Source organism: Gorilla gorilla, chromosome 9 (assembly GCF_029281585.2).
Source record: "Gorilla gorilla gorilla isolate KB3781 chromosome 9, NHGRI_mGorGor1-v2.1_pri, whole genome shotgun sequence".
NCBI lineage: Eukaryota > Metazoa > Chordata > Mammalia > Primates > Hominidae > Gorilla > Gorilla gorilla.
This window is the reverse complement of record NC_073233.2, coordinates 96,512,699-96,530,524: the sequence shown is the minus strand read 5'-3', so window position 1 is coordinate 96,530,524 and position 17,826 is coordinate 96,512,699. Positions and strand designations below refer to the sequence as shown.

Here is a 17,826-nt window from a genome sequence, read left to right as displayed (position 1 = left end):
CATCTGTCTATCAAATATCTGTGCCTGCAAAGGTTAAAGTTTGTAAAAATTGACAAAGGATTTTTTTTTTGGAACTGACTTATCCTACATTGTGTTATAAGAAACCCATATGCATTTGCATTGCAGGAAAATGCAAATTGAACATGAAACATTGTTCAAATTTTTGAATGATATAAATAGTAATAAATTATCTAAAATCTTACTAGAGTAAACACTTGCTCTGATAAGTTTTTGTTAGTTCGTGGTATAGATGCCTTTACCCATGGTGCTGGAACACCAGAATTCAGTGGGGCAGTGGGCTTGAAATCCTGGTCCATTACCCAATTCTAGTCCACAAAGAGGTTGTCACATACCAGCAATAAAATGATAAAAACAGAAACAATTTAGTGAGCTATTCATAAAGATTTCTCCCTCTGAGGTCATGTTCTTCCTAGGTTTCTGGTATCAGTTTGTTCTTTTGGGAAATGATGGAGATAGTCAATGGTGGTTTGTGATTGTTTTTAAATGTAATTGCTTCATAAAACAAGAACCCAGCAATCTCAAATCAGTTCCTATTTGGGTAGAAGGGGAAGGGAGGAATGCTGGAGTGTGGGATAATATATCCGTCAATGAAATCCAGAAATCATTGCAACATAGTGTGAGAGTATGTTTGCTTCTCTCCAACTTCAGATCCTTGTAACTCTGACCAAATCTTCAAATGCTTACTCATTTCCTTTGTTTTCATTTTTTATGGCAAAATATGTGAGAAACAATAGCACTGTCACTTATGGCTCACAATTTCAAATTTGTAGCTAATTTCATATTTTAACAGTTCTATCTAGTTTCTGAAGAAAACAGATTTCTTTTCTCTCTTGAGATTTGGGGATCATATGTCCTTCTGTGGTCTGTTCTATGTTTGTATAATTATTACTATGTGTAGCTTCATTGAAGGAGTTCTGAAAGGTAAGCAGTAGCTCTGATCTCATCTTTAGCTCCTCTTTATGAGGAATTAGTGACAACACTAACCGGTATATTTAAGGGAACTTTTCCAGTTGGCCTGTGCCCTCTTTCTTTATTAATTTCTTCTTTTCCCACTGTTTTTTGGTCTGAAATGCCTCCTCTTGAAAATAGTTATTTGTTTCTCTGACTCTTTATTTGCTGGAAGTCCTGCTTAAATATAGCCTTGAAAACTTTACTTGATTTCCATGAAAATATTATTTCTATGGAAACCATTCTGTAAAATCCTCCCTTGACCTTGCTGCTGTAGCTCTCTATCTCTCATGTGAGCACCTTGGTGTGATCTCTGCTCAGAATCTGTTCTTTACTGCAGTCATGGAAAGCAACACTTAGTCCACCCCCTTGGAATCTCGTCTGACAACAGATGTCATTTGGTACATAGGCATGGACACTTTATATGTACTGCGTTTGTTATTCTTCTTAAAGAGAGATGTATAATATTATCCTCATTTTAAATATAACAAAAGCATGATTTAGAGAGACAAAATAAGTTCCTCCAGTCATATAACTATTAAACATTGGAACTTAAAATTGAACTCAGATTTGTCTAGAGTTTAGCCAATATGCTAAATAAATTAAATATAACAGATTAAAAATCACCATCAAATCTGCATTATATAATAGTCAACATATAGTTCAAAGATACAAGGAAAATAATTCTTAGATTTATGTCTTACTATGAAGTGCAATAAAAGGTACTCAAATATTCACTACCCGCTACTTTTGACCCTAGTTTCTTATGTAATCCATTGTCAATTGAACATTTCTTCCCTATCATGTATGAGAGTTTAAGTTTTTCCACACCCTTGTTAATACCTGGTTTTTTCTTCTGTATTTGACAATCTGTGAGTGTGTAGTTCTATCCTACGGTGATTTCAATTGGCTTTTTCATGATGTATTTCAAAGTTAAGCTCCTTTTCATGTTTTTGGAAAGCTAGTATCCTCTTTTGTGTCTGTTCAAGACTTTTGAACATTTCTTTGAGTTTATTATCTTTTTAATATCTATTGGAAAAATTCCTCATATAGTATGGACATGAGTCCTTTGTCAGCTATATAAATTGTAAAATTGACAAAACAGAAGTTTGGCTTTTTTATTACCTTACCGTATCTCTCATTTACTACTTGTTTTCTTTTTGTCCAATTTGTTATTTAGCTTTTTATTCCTCTGTCTTTTCTGCTTTGTTTTGTATTAATCAATAATTTTTATTATTCCCTTTCTCTTAACATTTTTGTTTCATCTCTTTGTATAATTTATTTGGAGTTTTCAACAGAAATTACCAGCTGAGTCCTTAGTTTAATATAGAATATTTTAAGTTGGTTCTTATCACATTCAAGAAGCTTGCAAATATTTAAATCTATATATCCCTTCAGAATTTTTTTTGCAGTTGCCATATAGTTTACTTTTATATGTAGTCTGTATACCACAGGACTGTGTTATGATTATAGTCATAGATGATCAATAGTTTTATATTTATTGAGGCTATTGTTCTTCATTCCTTCTTGTACTTCCATGCTCCCATCTATAATTCTTTCAGCCCAAGGAAATTTCTTTAGTATTTCTTGTATATGCAGATATACTGCCAGGAAGTTGTATTAGTGTATATTTTTCTTAGAACATTTTCATTTCACCTTTTATTTTTAAAAGATATTTTATTTTTAAAAGATATTTTCACTGAGTATAGCATTTGATATTGGCAGGTTTTCTTTTGTTTGCTTGCTTCATTCTTATTTTTTTCTTAAAAAATGTCATTTCATTTTCTTCCAGATTTTGTGATTTCATTGAGAAGTTAGCCATCATTCTTAATGTGTTTCCCCTGGTGGCAATATAGCAAATAAAATTAGCAAATAAAATTTCAAGAATTTTAAAATTACATATATATAATATATGTAATATATAAATTATATATAGTATATGTGTAATATATAATATATAATACATAATATATGTCATATATAATATATAATGCATAATATATGCAATATATAATATATAATACATAATATATGTAATATATATTATGTATAATATATGTAATATGTAATATATATGTGTTACATATATATGTAATATGTAATGCATAATATATATGTATTACATATATGTAATATATAATATATATTATATGTAATACATATGTGTGTAATATATATACTGTATATAACATATATATGTATATGTGTATATATTATATATAACATATATAATATATACATACACCTGTATGTATATATGTAATAAACATATATTACACATATAAATATATTACATATATAATATATATTATATATTTTAATATGTGTATTATATATTATAATATATAATATATATTATGTATATTAAGTTTTAATGACCATAATGAACTTTGGTGTTATTTCCTTTGTATATTACTTTCTTAGGGTTTGCAGAGCTCCTTAAGCCTGTAGAATAAAGAATTGCATCAGTTTAAAAATTTCCTCTTAAACATTCCTTCTGCTGCATTTCTCTCTCCACTCCTACTACCCAATTACACCACTGTTAAGCCATTTTACCATGTCACACATATGACTTATTATCTGTGTAGTCTTTTCTTTTTTCTATGATTCAGAAAGAAAATTTGGCCTATATCTTCAGGAAAAGGCCAACTAAAGTGTGAGAAGTCTCCATTCCTCAAGTGAGCTTTTCTTACAAATATTACAAAACAATGAGAGATTTGAATCTCTCTCTTGAAAATCTTGAGCCTCTCATGTAGCCCCCAGAATCAGCAAGTGAATCATGGGAGAAAATGGTTACCATACTTTTGGGGCTCCTGGAATTTATAAAGCGTCATCTTAATAACCAAAAGCATTACTGGTTCTTCTTTTTTTAAGGAGTGTCTTATACTTTTTTTAAGGAGTGCCTTATACTGGGTTGAATTACCACTTGCTACCTTTTCCTCAATTCATGTCTTTTGCCAGAACATCAAAGTATGATCTTCTTTAGAAATAGGCTCATTGCAAGTATAACTAATAAGGATGAAGTCATACTGTAGTAGGGTAGGCCCCTAATTCGGTATGATAGATGTCTTTATAAAAAGAGGGGAAGAGACATACAGACAGAAAGAGAGACAAGGAGGACATCATGGGATGACACAGGCAGTGATTGGATTGATGCAGGAGCAAGCCAGGGAATATCAAGGATTGATGGTCATCACCAGAAGTTAGGAAGAATTCTACCCAGAGTCTCAGAGGGAGTATGACATTGCTGACACCTGATTTCAGACTTCTAGCCTCCAGAACTCGGAGAAAATAAATTTCTACTGTGTTAAGCCAACCAATTTGTGTTTTTTTTGTAATGGCAACCTTAGAAAATTAACATTCCTTCATTTTAACCAAGAGAGATCCTCAAACTGAATTCTGCAGTCAGAACCTGCAAGTATCCTAGGCAACAAAAGAAGCTGATGACACCCTCCTTCTTTGCTGCTCTTCTCTTTGTGTTAGTTCATTTTGTCTTTGTTGCTTCTATATATCTTCACTGCCTTTAAGATTTTTGACTTTCCCATTTCTTTCACCTTTTCAAGTATGCAGTAAAGGAATTTTCATTTGCTTCCTTCTCCATCCTACCTAACACCAGTTCTTCCTCCACTCTTTATTCTTAGTTGTTGCTACTTTCTGAAATCCTAATGCTGTTGTATAAATAAAGCTTGTCACTTATAATGTCTAAAGTGTTTGTAGCCTTGTTCATTTTTGTTTTCCTTCTAAGCATTTATAAACTTAAATCAAAATATTACTATGGCCCTTAAATGTTTTAACTACTTGGTATTATTTGAGTCCAGAAATATATACTATTAACAGTGAGCCTGATTTCAGTATGTTTTATTTAAATGGCACAATTATGGAAAACATAAATTATAAGTCGAATTTAATAATAAATTAAAAGTAAGAAGTGTTAAGAGTATAATTTTTCTCTAATAGTATATTTAACAGTAATAAAGTAAGCTACAAATAATTAAGTTAAAACTGTTTCCTAATAACTATGCTATTCTATTTTTTAAGGATGGTTTCCTTTACAGCCATACTGTCACTTGCTGGCATTCATTTATTGTATCTTTTCTATAATTTCTCCCTGTCATCTCTAGTAGTTTCCAGGAGTGTCACTTAAGACAACAAACAGACATTTTCACCTAAATTTCCTAAAAGCATCTCAAACTTAAACATCTAAAATTAACTTCATTATAACTTCTATAACCACCACCTCAAACTTTAGGTTCCTCCTTTTTATATCCCTAGTTGAAGTAAATGATACACTCATCCATGCTGTATCTCAAGGTGTAGGAGTGAGTAGTCCTCACCTCTTCCCTCCGCATAGCCAACTGGTGACAAAATAGTGTTCATTCTATTGTTACACCATTTTATACTTCTGTTCCCTCCTTTTCATTGTTACCTGAATTCACGTCTCTGTTCTGCTGTTTTCAGTATAATTTTTATTGTCCCTCACCTTAAATATTAAAATCCCCCTATCTAATGTTTTTGATAACAGCTTTTTCCTTCCCCATTTGATACTAAAAATTAGTTTCAAAGGTCTTCACCTAAAGAGCAAATCTCATCAATGTTACTCCCATTCTTAAAGATCATCCTTGTTTCTACAATGTCTACAAAAGGAAGCCAAACTCTGCCTCAGTCAAAACTCTTCAAATTGGTCATTTATATTCTTTATGCCTCATCTCCTATTTCTTAAACTCATGAAATCTGTGTTCCCACCATTTCATGAATTGTGATCTTTCATTTTAAAATTGCATGCCCAGTTAAGCTCCTGTGTTTCTGTACATGCTAAATCTTTCTCAGTGAAAAGTCCACTTCAAGACATGTATCAGTTCCAATGAATTTACATTCTCATGGTTTCTAATCGCTCCAGTTTTCTGTTCTTACTTTGACTTTAATTTTCTCACTTTTCACCTCATTTACCTTTTGTCTTCTTTTTGCTACAAGGGAATCCAGACACTGAGCACAGATATACTTCCCCATTTTTTGTTCCCCCAAGGAACTACTCACACAACCATCTCTATGTGTACCAAACTACTGTTAATTAAATGAAGATTAAATGAACGGGTTCAGAGCAATGTAAAAGTACATTGGCAACGAGATTTCTCTGGGTTGTAGCAATGTCATTTATTGATTCAGTGGTGGTTATCAGGGTGTGTTTATCTTAACAATTCACGTACCATTGTGGTTTTTGAACTTCTTTACATTAATGCTTTACTGTCGTAAGTGTTTACCTTAACAACCACTCCCCTATAAAAGTGACCCTTTGGTCACTAATGTAGTGACCAAAATAAATTTCTTTCCCTGCAACATTTCCCCACAGTGCTCTCCTGTACACACTCCCACTCCTCTACAAGCTTTTTGCCACCGTGGTGCTTAATTCTCTCCCTTTCTTTCTCTGTAATCTTTCCCTCCTCTCTTCTCAGTATTTCTACACACTAACACAAGTTTCTCTCCACTTCATGTGTAGAGCTATTTAGCTGTTTCTTTGTTTCCTTGTATTCTTCAAAAATTCTACCCTTGGACAGAGATGCTCACCTTTTGAACCCAAAACTGCTTTGGGATAAAGTTACTTTGCCACACAGAAAGTAATTTACTGCAGAAAGAAAAATGATACCATCCACAGATGCTGAAGTAAATACAGTCAATAGAATTTTTTCTTGCTGTATTACATCAACAAATAAGTAGAATTTTTCAAATTGTTAGACCAGCATGCAAACATTTTATATTCATCTTTCTCCATTAAATTATAAATGCCTCAAGGAGAGGCGCTATCTTTATCATCTCTGTTTTCCAAATGCCTATCACAATGCCTTGAATATAAGGCAAGCATTTTATAAATGTTGTTAGATAAATGCTGCTTTATTTCTCAGAGTGTTAAAAAGCTAGAGGACCTAGGACCGCAGTCCCCAATTTGTGGGATGCAGGGACTGTGGGTCACTGTAGATACTTTGCCTGGGTCTAAAATCCTCATGTAACTGACCATTGTTCATGGACTGAAGTATGCCTTGCATATTCTCGTGTGTATGTACAAGCTGTTGCCGTTACAAAATCATAAATTAAGAATTATTGAAATCATAGTTGTTTACGGCCATTATGTGCTCTCTAAATCAAAAGTACTAAAAGTACAAATAATATTTGTAGAATGTGTGCAAGTTTTTCACATTCAAAGAGTTTATATTCGAAAAGGTTGGTCTCACTAGCTTAGAAGTGTTTCTTCTCTTAAAGTAAGTTTCAATCTAGAGTTGTCTACAATCTCTCTGATGAATATGTCTCACTAGTATTTGAAGTGGGTTGTTAGAGGATACTTCCTTATGCATCAGAATGTTGTCTTCTGCCATCTTTTATGCCCTTTGAAATGTTCATTAATGGCTTAGCCATAGCTCAGAACACTTGAGCATCTCTCAAACTGAAAATATGACTGGGGAAAATAAAAAAGTCTACTGAAAGAAAAGAATTGCTTGGGAGAGAGTAGCTAGAATACAGAAATAGTACTTTAAGAGCCAAATAAAATTAAATTAAATAACTGCTACAGCTAACACCCAGATTTGAGATTCCTCATCCTTGCACCACATTAACATTTTCAAGACTGTATTTGGAGAGAACAGTAATCTAGTGTGAGAAAAGGATTCCATGGTTACATTTTTGGGGATTATTCCCTAATCTTATTGTAGATCATAAGATCTTCCTTCAGAAGGGATCATGTTCCATATTCTAGAGGAAGGAATGCTGCACAAAAAGGCTGATATAGTTTGCATATTTGTTTCTGCTCAAACCTCATGTTGAATTGGAATCCCCAGTGTTGGATGTGGAGTCTGGTGAGAGGTGATTAGACCATGGGGGATATGTTCTAATGAACAGTTTAGCACCATCCCCTTGAGGCTGTTCTTGCAATAGTGAATGAGTTCTCACCAGATCTAGTTGTTGTAAAGCATGGCACCTTACCTCTACCCTACTCTATCTTTTGCTTCTGCTCTGGCCATATGATGTGCCTGCTCTCGCTCTGCCTTCTGCAATGAGTAAAAGCTTCCTGAGACCTCCCCAGCAGCAGGTGCAAGTGCTATGCTTCCTGCACAGCCTGCAGAACCATGAGCCAATTAAACATTTTTTTCTTATAAAGTACCCAGTCTTAGGTATTTTTTAATAACAATGTAAAAATGACCTAACACAGGAAATTGGTATCAAGGAGTGGGACATTGCTATAAAGATCATTGAAAATGTGGAAGCACATTTGGAACCAGGTAACAAGCAGAGGTCAAAAGATTTGAGGGGGCTCGGGAAAAGACAGGAAGATAAGGGAAAGTTTAGAACTTCTTAGAGACTAGTTAAATGTTAGTGACCAAAATGATGATAGTGATACGGACAGTGAAATTCAGGCGGATAAAGTCTCAGATAGAAATTAAGAAGTTATTGGGAACTAGTGAAAAGGTCATCCTTGTCATGCCTTAGCAAAGAGCTTGGCTCATTTTGTTCATTCCCTAGAGATCTGTGCAAGTTTGAACTAAAGAATGATGATTTACAGTATCTTGCTGAGGAAATTTCTAAGCAGCAAAGTGTTCAAGATGTAGCCTCACTGCTTCTATCTGTCTGTGCTCAGATGTGGGAGCAAATAAATGACCTAAAATTGGAACTTATATTTAAAAGAGAAGAAGAATATAAAAGTTGGAAAAATTTGCAGCCTGACTGTGTGGCAGAGAAAGAGATCTTTTTCAGTTGATAAATTGAAGCAGGCTGTGGAGCAACCACTTGCTAGAGATATTTGCCCAACTAAAAGGGAACCAAGTGCTATCCAAGATAATGAGGGAAAGGCCACTTAGGCATTTCAGAGACCCTTGTGGCAGCTGCTTCCATCACAGGTCCAGAGGTCTAGGAGGGAAGAATGCTTTTGTGGGCCTGGTCCAGGACCCTGCTGCCCTTTGCAGCCTCAGAATGTTGTTACCCACATCCAGGCCACTCAAGCTCTAGCTGCGGCTCAAAGGAGAACACATACATCTTGCACTGCCACTTTGGAGAATGGAAGTCATAAGCTTTGGTGGCTTCCACATGGTGTTAAGCCTGTGGGCATGCAGACTGCAAGAGTGAAGAATGCCTGACAGCCTCTACCTAGATTTCAGAAGCTATATGAGACAAACTGGGTGCCCAAGCAGAAGCCTGGTGCAGGGTTGGAGCCCCAACAGAGAACCACTACCAGGGAAGAGTGGATAGGAAATGTGGGCTTGGAGCCCCCACAAACAGTCCCCACCAGGGAACTGCCTAGTGCAAATGTGAGAAGGGGGCCACCATCATCCAGACCCCAGAATGGTAGATCCACTGGCAGCTTGCACCCTTCATTTGGAAAAGTCACAGGCACTCAACTTCAACTCGTGAGAGTAGCCATATGGGTTGAACCTTGCAAAGCCACAGGGGCAGAGCTGCCCAAGGCCGTGGGAGCCCACCCCTTGCACCCACATGCCCTAGAAGTGGGACATGGAGGCAAGAGAGATTATTTTGGAGCTTTAAGACTGAATAACTCCCCTACTGGGTTTCAAACTTGAATGGGTCCTGTAGCCCCTTTCTTTTGGCAAATTTCTCCCTTTTGGAATGGGAATGTTTACCCAATGTCTAAACCCCCCATTGTATCTTGGGAGTAAATAACTTACGTGATTTTACAGGTTCATAGGTGTAAGTGACTTGCCTTGTCTGAGATGGGATATTGGACTTGGGACTGTTGATTGGGTTGATGCAGGAATGAGTTAAGACTTTGGGGGACTGTTGAGAAGTGATTGTGTTTTGCAATGTGAGAATATGAGACTTGAGGGGCCAGGGGCAGCATAATATATTTTGGTAATGTGTCCTCTCTAAATCTCATGTCAAATTGTAATCCCCAGTGTTAGAGGTGGGTCTTGGTGGTAGGTGATCGGATCATGATGGAAGTTTTCTAATGAATGGTTTAGCAGAATCCCCTTTGTGCTGTTCTCACGACAGTGAGTGAGTTCTTACAGGATCTAGCTATTGTAAAGTGTGGCACTTGTCCCAGCCTCCACTCTCTCTCTTGCTCCTGCTCTGGCATGTGATCTGTGTGATCCTGCTTCACCTTCCACCATGAGTAAAAGCTTCCTGAGGCCTCCCCAGAAGCACATGTTTGTACTATACTTCCTCTACAGCCTGCAGAACTGTGAGCCAATTAAACTTCTTTTCTTATTAAGTTCCCAGTCTCAAGTATTTCTTTACAGCAATGCAAGAACCCCCAACACAGAAGCCAAGAAGAATCTACACTTTTTGTCCAATCATATTTTTACAGTATTGTCAGTCATGTCTAATTAATGGCATCTCTATAAATTACAAAGAGAGAGGGTTCAGATGGACTCCCAATAGCTGAACTAATGGAGGTTCGTGAGGATGATGCACCCAGGGAGAGTGTGGAAACTCCACACCCCTCCCCCATACCTCAGTGTATACATCTCTTCATGTGTATCTTTGTAATATCTTTTATAATAAACTGGTAAATGTAAGTTTCTATGAGTTTTGTGAGCCACTCTAGCAAATCAATTGAACCCAACCAGAGCTCATGTGAATGTTACCTTCAAGCCGGTTGGTCACAATTTCTGGAGGCCCAGACTTATTACTGGTGGGAAGAGGGAGGGTGGTCTTGTGAGGACTCCATTAACCTGTGGGATCTGATGCCATCTCCAAGTAGATAGTATCAGAATTTAATTGGAGGACACTCAGCTGGTGTTTGCTGCAGAACTGATTGCTTGCTTATTCGTGGAGAAAACCCCACACATGTGGTCACAGAAGTCTTCCGTGATGATTGTTGTTGAGTGAGAGAATAGAAAAAGTACAGTTCAAGTTTTTACTCTCAGAACTCTGAACTCACATTATTATTTAACACTGATTAGCACCATACTTTAGGAAAGACTATACTAGAACAATAATAACAGACATTGAAGAAAAATTTTGATCACATGATACTAGTGCATGTAGTAAAATATCCCGATCAGAAGCCCATTTGTGTCTTCATATCAGACAAAATTAATTAGAACTTCATGTGACACTATTGGCTTAATACCCATTCTTGAATTATTTATATTTTGATATGTTTCATTGCCAAAGGAATGAAAGTTTGTCCATGTTGGAGTCAGCATTAAGGAAATAGAACATAAAGCCATATCAAAGCCCCAGCTATGAAAGTTTTGAGAGAAATAATTTTACACATTTCTTATTTAAATTCCAGAGTTTAAGAAATGATTGTAATTATCCACTCAAGTAAGTGTTTAGTGCAGGCAGTTTTCAATGATGAATATCCACTCTCAAAAAATACTCAATGAGATCCCAGAAGAAAGCCCTTAATTTAAAAAGACCAATTTTCTACAAACTCCTAAGGCACTAGAATTTGAACCCAAGGTATGTTAAAGATATTTAAAATTCACCACATTGAGACCTGATAAGCTTGTTGAAAAATACAGAAAATTAGCTGGGTGCGGTGGCAGGCACCTGTAGTCCCAGCTACTCGGGAGGCTGAGGCAGAAGAATGGCATGAACCTGGGAGGTGGAGCTTGCAGTGAGGAGAGATTGTGCCACTGCACTCCAGCCTGGGTGACAGTGCGAGACTCCATCTCAAAAAAAAAAAAAAATGAACTTGCAGATTATCATGAGGCTTAAATATGATGATGTATGGGAAAATGGCTGCTTCTTTTGAAGATGAAGTAATAAAAATGGAATTTACTCTCCTGCTTGAAATAACAACAGCAGCAAAACCAGACAAAATTCAGAAAACAAGTTTGCAAGACACTGGACCTCAAACAATGAAGGCAATTATTCTCAAGAGACAAGAAATAAAAGATGTGACCCTTCTAAAGTGAGAAAATGGAATTGAGTTCAGAGAGATCAACAAAGCTAGAGTTTGTAGAGCACAGAATCAGAGAGGAAAGAACTGCATGAAGAGAGAATGCTGGAGATGTGTAGAGGCTCCCTCCTGAGCATTCAGCTGAGTATTCATCAAACACGCATGACCCGGGACAGAACCACTTAAAACAGAACACTGTTCCCAGCAATCATATGGTAACGGAGTCAGAATGGAAAAAACACGTAGTTCAGATACCTCAGACAATATTTTAAGGACATATTCTAGCATTACATATTAGGAAAAAAAAAACACAAACCAATGGCCACAGCTTCCACCTCAAGAAATTTGTAAAAGAAAAGCAAATTAACCACAAAGTAAGTAGAAAAAGGAAATAATAGATCAGAGTGAAAATCAGTGATACAGAAGACAGAAACACAACAGAGAAAATTCAATAAAATTAAAGCCTGTTTCTTTTAAATGATCAATAAAATTGAAAAACCAAATTGATCAGAAAAAAAAGAAAAGAGAAACAATACAAATTACTAATATCAGGAATGGGTGAGGCAACATCACTACAGGTTTTATAGATATGAAAAAGAAAATAAATACTATGAGCAACTTTATGACTTAATTTAGATAAAATGAAAAAAATTCCTTGAAATTAACATTCTACCAATGTTCACTGGAGGATAAAGAGAAAATATGAATGGTCCTATATTTGTTTAACTGAATTTATAGTTAAAAATTTTCCCACAAAGAAAACTCCAGGCCCAGATTGGTTTCACTGGTGAACTGCTGCCAAACATTTAAGGAAGAACAGACATCAATTCCATGTAAACTCTACCAGAAAAGTAAAGAAGTAGAAATACTTCCTAATTCAATCAATGAAGACGGAATTACTGATACCAAAACCAGACGAAAATATCTCATGGAAAACAAAACAAACAAACAAACAAAACAACTATACCCCAATGTACCTCGTATAGACCTCATGAACATTGATGTAAATATATTAAACAAAATTTTTTAAATCAAATCTAATAATACCTTTTTTTAATTTTATTATTATTATACTTAAAGTTTTAGGGTACATGTGCACAATGTACAGGTTAGTTACATATGTATACATGTGACATGCGGGTGCGCTGCACCCATTAACTCGTCATTTAGCATTAGGTATATCTCCTAAAGCTATCCCTTCCCCCTCCCCCCATCCCACAACAGTCCCCAGAGTGTGATGTTCCCCTTCCTGTGTCCATGTGTTCTCATTGTTCAATTCCCACCTATGAGTGAGAATATGCAGTGTTTGGTTTTTTGTTCTTGTGATAGTTTACTGAGAATGATGATTTCCAATTTCATCCATGTCCCTACAAAGGACATGAACTCATCATTTTTTATGGATGCATAGTATTCCATGGTATATATGTGCCACATTTTCTTAATCCAGTCTATTATTGTTGGACATTTGGATTGGTTCCAAGTCTTTGCTATTGTGAATAATGCCGCAATAAACATACGTGTGCATGTGTCTTTATAGCAGCATGATTTATAGTCCTCTGGGTATATACCCAGTAATGGGATGGCTGGGTCAAATGGTATTTCTAGTTCTAGATCCCTGAGGAATCGCCACACTGACTTCCACAAGGGTTGAACTAGTTTACAGTCCCACCAACAGTGTAAAAGTGTTCCTATTTCTCCACATCCCCTCCAGCACCTGTTGTTTCCTGACTTTTTAATGATTGCCATTCTAACTGGTGTGAGATGGTATCTCATTGTGGTTTTGATTTGCATTTCTCTGATGGCCAGTGATGGTGAGCATTTTTTCATGTGTTTTTTGGCTGCATAAATGTCTTCTTTTGAGAAGTGTCTGTTCATGTCCTTTGCCCACTTTTTGATGGGGTTGTTTGTTTTTTCCTTGTAAATTTGTTTGAGTTCTTTGTAGATTCTGGATATTAGCCCTTTGTCAGATGAGTAGGTTGTGAAAATTTTCTCCCATTTTGTAGGTTGCCTGTTCACTCTGATGGTAGTTTTTTTTGCTGTGCAGAAGCTCTTTAGTTTAATTAGATCCCATTTGTCAATTTTGGCTTTTGTTGCCATTGCTTTTGGTGTTTTAGACATGAATTCATTGCCCATGCCTATGTCCTGAATGGTAATGCCTAGGTTTTCTTCTAGGGTTTTTATGGTTTTAGGTCTAACATTTAAGTCTTTATATCATGAAAATGGCCATACTGCCCAAGGTAATTTATAGATTCAATGCCATCCCCATCAAGCTACCAATGACTTTCTTCACAGAATTGGATAAAACTACTTTAAAGTTCATATGGAACCATAAAAGAGCCCGCACTGCCAAGTCAATCCTAAGCCAAAAGAACAAAGCTGGAGGCATCACACTACCTGACTTCAAACTATCCTACAAGGCTGCAGTAACCAAAACAGCATGGTACTGGTACCAAAACAGAGATATAGATCAATGGAACAGAACAGAGCCCTCAGAAATAACGCCGCATATCTACATCTATCTGATCTTTGACAAACCTGAGAAAAACAAGCAATGGGGAAAGGATTCCCTATTTAATAAATGGTGCTGGGAAAACTGGCTAGCCATACGTAGAAAGCTGAAACTGGATCCCTTCCTTACACCTTATACAAAAACTAATAATACATTTAAAAAGTATAACACATTATTACCAAGCGGTGTTTATCTTGAAATGTAAGGTTGGCTTAATATTCAAAAATTGATCCATGGAATTGTATTAACATATAATATTTTTTAATGAGAAAACCTATTATAATAATTTTTGATGAAATGACTGACAAACTAAAAATAGACAGAAACTCTTTTTTTTTTAGACAGTCTGGCTCTGTCACCCAGGCTGTAGTGCAGTGGCACAATCTCAGCTCTCTGCAACCTCACCTCCTGTGTTCAAGCCTCTCAGGTTCAATCAATTATCCTGCCTCAGCCTCCTGAGTATCTGGGATTACAGGAGCATACCACCAAGCCCAGATAATTTTGTTATTTCTAGTAGGGACAGTGTTTCACCATGTTGGCCAGGCTGGTCTCTAACTCCTGACCTCAAGTGATCCACCCATCTTGGCCTCCCAAAGTGCTGGGATTACAAGCGTGAGCCACCGTGCCTGGCAGAATCTTTTTCAATCTACTAAAAATATTTTTCCCTGTGGTCAGGAAAGGAGGTTGGCTTTCAATTCTATAGGTTCTAGTCAGTGAAATAAGTCAAGAAAAAAATAAGTGATGTCCAGATTTTAAAGAATGGAGTAAAACTCTATTAACAGATGGTATAATTGTCTTTCTAGAAAAGCAGTGGTGTTTACAAACTAAGTTCTAGTGAATTTATTACATTTTTGTAATAGAAGATATGAATTATACAAAAATGAATTGTATTTCTATATAATAGCAGTAAATAATTAGAAACTAAACTTTTAATACATTAGTATCATTTACTGGATATCCACATGTGGAAAAATAAAATTAGACCCTTACTTCACACCATAGACGAGAATCAACTCAACATGAATTAAATGCTTAAACATAAGACCTAGAAACATAAAACTACTGGAAGAAAACATATGGAAAATCTTCCTGATAGTGGCCCGGACGATGATTTTTTGGGGGGTGTGACCCCAAATGCATAGCAATGAAAACAAAAATAGACAAGGAATTTAATCAAACTAGAAAGCTCCTGCACAGCAAAGGAAACAATCAACAGAGTGAAAAGACAACCTAAGGAATGGAAGAAAATATTTGCAACCATATATCTGATAAAATTCAAAACATAAAACAAATGCAAACAACTCAATAGCAGAATTAAAACATACACACACAAACACAAATAATAACATATCTAAAACCTGGACTAAGGATTTGAATACACATTTCTCAAAAGAAGATATACAAATGTCCAACAGATATATGAAAAGTGCTTAACACTGCTAACCATTAGAGAAATGTAAATCAAAACCACAATGAAATATCATCTCACACCTGTTAGAATGGCTACTATCAAAAAGATGAAAGAGACGACGTGTTGGCAAGGGTGTAGAGAAAAGGGAACCCTGTATACTGTTGGTAGAAATGTAAATTGTTACAACCATTATGGAAAATAGGATGGAGTTTCCTAAAAATATTAAAAATAAAACTACGTTATGATACAGCAATCCTATTTCTGGATATATATCCAAAGGAAATGAAACCAGTATATCAAAGAGGTATCTGTACCCGATTCTCATCACAGCATTAGCTGCAATAGCCAAGAGGTGGAAATAATCTAAATGCCAAAGGATAAGCTTTTTAACAAATGCTACTGAAAAATTTGTATATCCACGTGCCCTTCCTCCCCACCAAAATTCAGTCTACACCTTGCAACGTAGAGTCATGTGCTACATAACGATTCAGTAAATGATGGTCCACATATACAACAATGGTCTCATAACATTATAATGGTGCTGAAAAATTATTGTTGCCTAGTGATGTCATGGTGCAACACATTACTCATATGTGTGGTGATGCTGATGTAAATAAACCCAGTGCACTGCCAGTTGCATGAGAGTATGGCACATACAATTATGTATACCACATAATTTTGAAAATAATAACATGTTTATGTATTTACTATTATATATTTTTATCATTACTTGGGAGTGTACTCTTTCTACTTATAAGAAATAAAAAGTCAACTGTAAAACATCCTCAGGCAAGTCCTTCAGGAGGTGTTCCAGAAAGTATTGTTATCATAGGAGATAACAGCTCCGTGTGTTATTGCCCCTGAAGACCTTCTGGTAGGATGAGATGTGGAGGTGGGAGACAGTGATATTGATGATCCTCACCCTGTGCATGCCTAGGCTAATGTGTATAGGTATCTTAGTTTTTAACAAAAACATTTAAAAAATAAAAAATAGGAAAAGATTATGGAATAAGAATATAAAGAAGAAAATATTTTGTGCAGCTATACAATGTGCTTGTGTTTTAAGCTACATGTTATTACAAAAGAGTTGAATAGTTAAAAATAAATTAAAAGTTTATAAAGTAAATGTTACAGTAAACTATGGTTAATTTGAAGAAAGAAAAATAATATTTTTTATAAAGTTAGTGTAGCCTAAGGGTGTATTGTTTATAAAGTCATAGTGGCATACAGTAATGTCCTAGGCCATCACGTTCCCTCACCCTCACTCACTAACTTGCCCAGAACAACTTCCAGTCCTGCAAGCTCTATTCATGGTAAATATCCTATAGAAGTATACCATTTTAAAACCTTTTATGTCACACTTCTACTGTACTTTGTCTACATTTAGATATACAAATACTTACACCTTTGTATAATTGCCCACAGTATTTAGTACAGTAACATGCTGTACAGGTTTGTAGCTTAGGAGAAACCAGCTATATCATATAGCTTATGTATTTAGTAGGTTGTGCATAACCACCCTCTAAGATGTTCAAACAGTGATGAAATTGCCTAACAGCACCTTTCTCAGAACATATCCTTGTCATTAAGTGATGTATGAATGTATATAAAAATTAACTAAAAATTAATTTTAGCTAGTTATGGTGGCTCGTGTTTATCATCTCAGCACTTTGGAAGGCCAAGTCAAGAGAATCATTATAGGCCAGGAGTTCAAGACCAGTCTAAGCAACAAAGTGAAACTACCCCCTGCCTCTTTACAAAAAATAATAATAATAAAAATTAGTCAGGTAATTGGGCACAGTAGTGCCTGCCTATAGTTCCAGCTACTCGGGAGGCCAAGGCAGAAGGATTGCTTGAGCCCAGGAGTTCAGCACTGTAGTAAGCTATGATTGCACCACTGCACTCCACCCTGAGTTACAAAGCAAGAATCCATCTCAAAAAATGAAAATTATAGATATAAATGTGAAACCTAAAACTATAAAATATCTATAAGAAAACATGAAAAACCATTCATGACCTTATGTTAGAAAAGGTTTCTTATATGTGACAGCAAAACACGATCAGTAAAAGAAAAAATGACTGTGTTGG

At 35.8% G+C, this 17,826-nt stretch overlaps 1 protein-coding gene across 4 annotated transcripts in view; it reads left to right on the top strand.

Annotated features, from left to right (window-relative positions):
* GRM5 (glutamate metabotropic receptor 5) overlaps positions 1 to 17,826 on the top strand; it is a 554,343-nt gene that overhangs the window by 405,925 nt on the left and 130,592 nt on the right. The window lies entirely within an intron of this gene.